Here is a 7,233-nt window from a genome sequence, read left to right on the forward strand (position 1 = left end):
ATCTAATTTCTGTTTACTTTAAAATGAGAGTATTATGAAGAAATATCACAAGTATTTTAAAATCAGTTCCAAACTGTTTTTTTTTTCAACTCAAAATTGTCTGAGTTTCATATGCCGTCATCAGAAGAGCCATATATGGCTCGCAAGCCATAGATTCCTGACCACTGCCATAGAGGATCACATTTATCACAGCAATAACCATATCTATTAATATGAATATAAAATAGAAGACATATAAAGTGAAGAGACATAAATCGAAGAAACAAGTGATGACAACAACAGCAAGGATAAACATACATAACAGAATAAAAAAAAAAAAAACAAGGGAAGAATAGGATAAGCAGGGTGAGAATGGCGTGACAAGGGCAAAAAAAAAAGATAATGGAATTAGAACTTGATGTGTGATTGAGTGAGGTAGTGAGATCCCACATGCACCTCTGGCCGGTCAGAGCTGTGTGCTGTTCAGACTGCCAATGTACAGTCTTATGGCTGTGGGCACAAAAGAGCGTCTGCATTCAGCATTTATTTCTGCACCTGGGTGGGCTGAGCTGTCTGCTGAATGAGCTGCCAATCAGCTACAGCTCGTCGTGCAGGAGCTGTCAAGGATAAAACCTACTTGAAGAAATGCCACAGGCAGGAGACACTGTATGTTTTCCTGCTAGGATGTCAACAAACTGCTTCTGTAGAAGTAGTATCTGATGAGGAAAGAGTACCAGCACCATTGTGGAGGAAGTTGACGAATAGTCACCTGATTGGTCAGCAAAAAGTAGAGCTCCTCACAGCAGATGCTCTCTGGTAGCATAGCAATGCAGTTGCCGCATGAAAACCAGCAATTTTGGCCAAATCGTGCCTCATGTTTTTAAGCTAATTTCGACTTCTATCTTCAACATTATCCTCATCGCTCACATCTCTCTCAGGCACAATTGAAGGACCTGCATAGGGGACATGTTGTTGGATCCTATGGAAATATGAATGGCTAGTGACGTCATAATTTTGACCCAGGTCTCGTTCAAAGGAGCCTTGTTTGTTGCTCCAGTTAATTCCTTGGTGGACTCTGGATAATTCTTTATCGTCAAGACCTTTAAGTTTATGTTGTATTGGACTCCTTTGTTTGGAAACGCTGCGATTGAGAGACTCTACCTGCAAATCCACTTACCTGCTTCAGTGCTCCTGGGGAAACGAAACAAACAAACCCCAACATTTGTGACTCTACACTATATTGCCTTAAAGGGATCCTTGCTTACCTGGATGTTAGTCCTATTTGATCAAAATTTTTACCAGCTACATAAAAATGATCGTAAAATCTCTAAACTTATCTTTGTATAAAAAATACGTATAAATGCAAATATTTATACATACAAAAACCATTAAGCTCGTAGGCTGCCATTACTTACGTCGCAATGCTGTCTCGGACCAAGCCTGGGTCAAAATTATGACGTCACTAGCCATTCATATTTCCATAGGATCCAACAACATGTCCCGGCCAGAGGTGCATGTGGGATCTCACTACCTCACTCAATCACACATCAAGTTCTAATTCCATTATCTTTTTTTTTTGCCCTTGTCACGCCATTCTCACCCTGCTTATCCTATTCTTCCCTTGTTTTTTTTTTTTTTATTCTGTTATGTATGTTTATCCTTGCTGTTGTTGTCATCACTTGTTTCTTCGATTTATGTCTCTTCACTTTATATGTCTTCTATTTTATATTCATATTAATAGATATGGTTATTGCTGTGATAAATGTGATCCCCTATGGCAGTGGTCAGGAATCTATGGCTTGCGAGCCATATATGGCTCTTCTGATGACGGCATATGAAACTCAGACAATTTTGAGTTGAAAAAAAAAACAGTTTGGAACTGATTTTAAAATACTTGTGATATTTCTTCATAATACTCTCATTTTAAAGTAAACAGAAATTAGATTAGACGACAAATTTCCGATTAGTTTATTCTTGTAACAGAAAAGATGGTGAAAAAAAAGACAAGGATTACCGTGCATTCCAGGCTGCGTGGACAAAGGAATTTGCATTTGGATCTGCGGTATGTCTAATATGCAGTGATAAAATTGCATCGTGAAACAGTTAAATATAGAGCGACACTTCGAACAAATCCATGGAGCACCAGAAGTCGCATTAAAAGTAATACATATTTAATTCATTATATGGTAAAAATACTATATGGCTCTCAATGAATTATATTTAGAAATATTTGGCTTTTATGGCTCTCCCAGTCAAAAAGGTTCCTGACCCCTGCCCTATGGCGCTTTTGTAAAATCTTATCTGTCACTCGTTTTCCCAAGGACCCGTTGTCTACCCGACAAAGAAAACTGTGGGCTCGGCTTTAGTTTCCATTTAAAAACAGCAGTGGCAGTGAGCAGCAGCTTGGCTCGGCTAAATGGTTCAAATGCATCTGGAGTGAAATGGCAAAAACCTGGCGGTTAGATAGTTGTATACGTCCACAAGCAATTTCCCATTACTTTCTCCTCTTCTTGTCCATTGGAAAGCTGTGTAGACTAGCATCAGTTCCTTTGTTTCCCTTGGACTGGATACCGCACCCAAAAGTAGCAGAATGTGGCCTTATTACCGAGCCAAAGTTAAGACTAGCAGAAAGCCAAAGTTGACACAAGCAACCAGTACACATCATCAACCTAGCATGAATTGTGCCACTAAACCAATGGTGGCACCTGTTGGAGAGTAATTCTAATTCATGCTGGTCTAAATTGAGGGCTATAAAGAAGAGACTGAGGTTATCATAAGAAATAACACAGACAAGCAACAACTCTTTTGTGCTCTGCAGATGGGGAGACTCAGCGGGCTCTTTGGAGGCAAGATCCAGAGAATCCCACTGAGTTCCTCGTTGATCGGCTTTTTATTGTGTGAAAGTGTTTATTTACATAACAACGTTCATTGGATAGTATAGGTCATGCATATGCTAAGTTGTCCAGGATGATATACTGGGGTGGGCAGGTTTCTGACCATTGGAATCTAAGATCATGGAGGGCACAATTCCTGTTTGAGGACAAAGATCATTTTAAGGACACAGGTCAGTTTAAGGACAAAAGCCATTTGTGCTCAGACATGTCTGGCTAACTTCATGTGAGTAGTTGAAATAACATAGTTATAAATATAGAAGAGAAAACTCTAACAGCACCCTTGGGTTAAAATATAGGTTATAAATTGCGATTTTTAAAGCTTTTTGATTTGCACATTCTAGTATGAGACAGACTGCAAAAAAGCAATTTATTCCTATTAGTCCTCCCAGGCAATGTTCCCCTTAAGAAGCCCAGAGTCCCTTCTGGCTCACGCCAGATCTACAATTTTTTACACTACAATGGCTCAAGGGCTTCTCACAGGCACTGGAGTAAGCTGTCCCACCAAAACCGCAATGCGTTCTGCACTGCTTGGCTTCGGATACAAATTTAGCATGGTGTGGCGGACACTACAGGTGGTGCCTCTCACCCTACAGGACTGTAAGTCAGGGCCATGGTTTACATCCCGGATGTTACTGGTCTGAGGTGTTCCTTGGTCAATCTGGTTAAGCTGTTAAAAAATCATGTTTGAACTCACCTTTGTCTCCATTATCTTTCCGCATCCTGCCACAATGATAAAATATCAGAAATCTCAAATCTCAGAACGTCAGTGGTGGAAACCTGTTGCTGCTTTAGGGAGTGCTGCATCACCATGGAGCTATGCGGTTAATAAGCATGATGATAAGTATGGGGCAGAGGGGACATGGTGCCATAAGCAGGGACAAGCATGGACGCCATCGTTATGGTGTTGAGCAGTCAAAAATGTCCTGTGACTTTCGGGGAATTTCACAGAAATAGCGCTTATTGTCACCGATGTTCAAGACGTCTTTGAAAACTGTCCAGCAGTTCAACGGAAGTCTAAGCAGTATGAAAATACAACACATTATTTCTCACATTGACATTGCTACTCATTTATTGATCATTTCTGATAACACTAGCTGTTGTTGTCCAATCATCTGGAAGCTCCCCCTGACCACCCAGAGCCTTTCTCAACTCTTCCCTGAAAACCATTAAACACTCTTCCCTTTTCAGCTTCCACCACTTTGTCCCTAACCCTAACCCTACTCTGCCTATGTCCTCTTGATCTGCCTTGTCACCAGAGTCAAACCAGCATCCTATGCTGTTTGGCTACACACCAACCTACAACTACTTTGCAGTCACTGATCTCTTTCAGGTTACCTCGTCTGTACAAGATGTAGTCTACCTGCGTGCTCCATCCTCCGCTCTTACAAGTTACCCTATGTTCCTGTTATTTCTGGAAAAAGGTGTTCACTACAGCCATTTCCATCCTTTTTGCAAAATCTACCACCATCTGTCCCTCTGCATTCCTATCCTGTATACCAAATCAGCCCATCACTTCTTCATCCCCTCTATTGCCTTCACCAACATGTCCATTGAAGTCTGCACCAATTACCACTCTCTCATTTCTGGGAATATTCTGCATCACTTCATCTAACTCATTCCAGAACTTCTCCTTCTCTTCTAATTCCCATCCCACCTGCGGGGCATAGCCACTAACAACACTGAGCTTCACACCTTCAATTTCAAGTTTCAGACCCATAAGTCTATCTGACATTCTTTTCACCTCCAGAACGTTCCTAACAAACTCCTCCAAGATCACTCCTACTCCATTTCTCTTCTTGTCAGTACCATAATAGTACAACGTAAAGCCTGCTCCTAAGCTTCTAGCCTTACTACCTTTCCACCTGGTCTCCTGACACACAGTATATCCACTTTCCTTCTCTGCATCATGTTGATCAACTCTCTACCTTTTTGTCATAGTCCCGATATTCAAAGTCCCTACTCTCAGTCCCAGGCTCTTTCCTTTCCTCCTCTCTCTCTGCTTCCGAACACGCACTCCTCCTCTTCTTCTTCTTTGACCCACAGTAGCCAAATTTCCACTGGTACCCTGTGGGTCACATATGTCAAAGTCAAGGCCCGCGGGCCGTATTCAGCCCGTGAGCAATCTCTGGCCCCTGGGACGAAATTGAATTATTATTAGAACCGGCCCGCAGGCTGCAGCCGCCTGCTGGTGTTTTGGCCGTACCAATACTACATTCCCCACCATGCAACGGTACCACACGAACTCACTGCAGCGCAGCTAGCGGCCTTAGGTTTCATTCTTCATTAGCAGTCAGAGCAGATGTCAAATTTCAGCTACCTCCTCCCCAAAATGGCTAGACGAAAGGTGGACGCTGAAAACAGGGGATTTCAAGGCAGGTGGGAGGCAGAGTACATGTAAAAGGCAAGCCTGTGTGTCTTTTATGTGGAAAAGTTTGGCTACAGATGCGGATAGAAAACTTGAGCCACTTCCCAGCTGCCAGACCATGGAAGAGAAGCTCTCTACTGCTGCGTTCCTGAGTGCACAATTTGCCGATATAATCAACATACTTGCAGCCGACTCCCGTCGCCGATTTGCTGACTTTAAGCCCAAAAAAGCAGGTTGCACTGCTCGGCAATCTTTTGCAGTTGACGTGGAAAGCGCACCACCAAACCTACAAATGGAGTTGATTGAGCTCCAGTGCAATGACACACGGAAGGAAAAACATGACAGAGTGGGTGCTGCTGAGTTTGCACGTTTCATCCCCGACATAATGCCCCAGCTGCGCATCCAAGCTGCTTGGACGCTCTCTATGTTTTGCAGCCCATACCTGTGTGAACAACTGTTCTCTTTGATGATGACTACCTTCACTCAATCCTGAGGATCTCAGAGCCTGACCCCGAACGTTGATGAGCTTGTACAAAAGATGAGACACCACCAAGTATCAGGCTAAGCCTCAGACAAGTGATCATCACAGAGCATGAATGTAGTTTTAGTTTTTAATTCAGTTAAACTTTTACATTTTTTTCAACAAGACAAGTGATTTTTTTTTGAAGAAAGTATTGTTTTGTCTGTGTGCCATAGATTCTTGTATCTTAATTTATGGTATTTATTTATATTCATTTTTCAGTTAATGGATTTATTCTCCAGTTAATGGACTGATAGCAGATAGGAGCCATCAGAAAGAATACAACTGATTTGATTTTTTTATTTTTATTTTCTCATTTTACTATTTGAAAGCAGTAATTGATATGATCATAGAGCAGAACGATATTGCATTTTCAGGTTATAATGCATGCAATTTCATTTATATATTTAGTTTTTGGTTCAATAGGCTATGTTCAGTCAGTTCAATATGTTTTAATGAACACTGAGTTAGTCCGGCCCTCGGCTTGCAACAAATTTGTTTTTTTGGCCCTTCGTGTATTTGACTTTGACCTGCCTGCTGTAGGTCATCATTACCAATCAGTGACGTGCGGTGAGGTTTATGGCTATCGATGCACTGACGTCATCACTATCAGATTTACAAACATATGAACCCTGTAGAGTAACTTATTCACCATTTTATTGGCAGCAGTTGACGTGTTTTGTTCAAAATGTCACATCAGCATTCTTTACATATACAAACTATAGCATAGAAAAAAGCACATGTGAAAAACGTTATTATCTCTTATCTTCACTTGTAAATGAAGTCCATGCGCCGAAGCATCGATAACTTGCTTGTAGAAGTCTTCCGTTTCTTTCTTCAGTTTTAGAAGTCTCTCTGGCTCAATGGAAATCACTTCAAGTAAAAACAGTCGTCCTTGATAGGTCCTGTTCCGACTGTTTGTTTTGAGCCTTTTCGGTGCCGAGACTGACCGCTCCACCGATGCCGTCGTAGCCGGAACGGTGACCACCGGCCTGAGCAACTTGGTCGCCTCAAAAACAATTTGAATGAGATCCTTCTGGGCCATTGGTTCTACCAATGGTGGTCGTTGTTAATCCGGTCTTCGACCGATCCGGTATGATCTGGTTATTATGGTTGACTTGCATGTTTGGTTTTGGCAAAAAAGTTTTACGCTGGATGCCCATCCTGACGCAACCCTCTGTATTTACCCGGGCATCGGGCCGGCTCGGGGAGACACTACTATCTATGTGCATTACATCTTTATTTCAACTCCAGTAATTCGCGCTTGTTTTTTTTTCTTAGTTATATATATATACACGCTTCCCTTATATTATCCCGTCACTTCCTAGTGTATGGCGCTGTTTTCGGACACTTTTCATTGGTTTGGTGGAAAGTGATTTGTGAACGAAGTTGGCTACAGCCAATCATGAAGCCGCAATTCCCCTAGTCCCGACCCTGCGACGTCACCACGAAAGGAAAAGGTACGCCACCATAAC

This window comes from Fistularia commersonii, chromosome 19 (genome assembly GCF_037954325.1).
Source record: "Fistularia commersonii isolate RoL2024-O1a breed Wild chromosome 19, RoL_Fcom_v1.0, whole genome shotgun sequence".
NCBI lineage: Eukaryota > Metazoa > Chordata > Actinopteri > Syngnathiformes > Fistulariidae > Fistularia > Fistularia commersonii.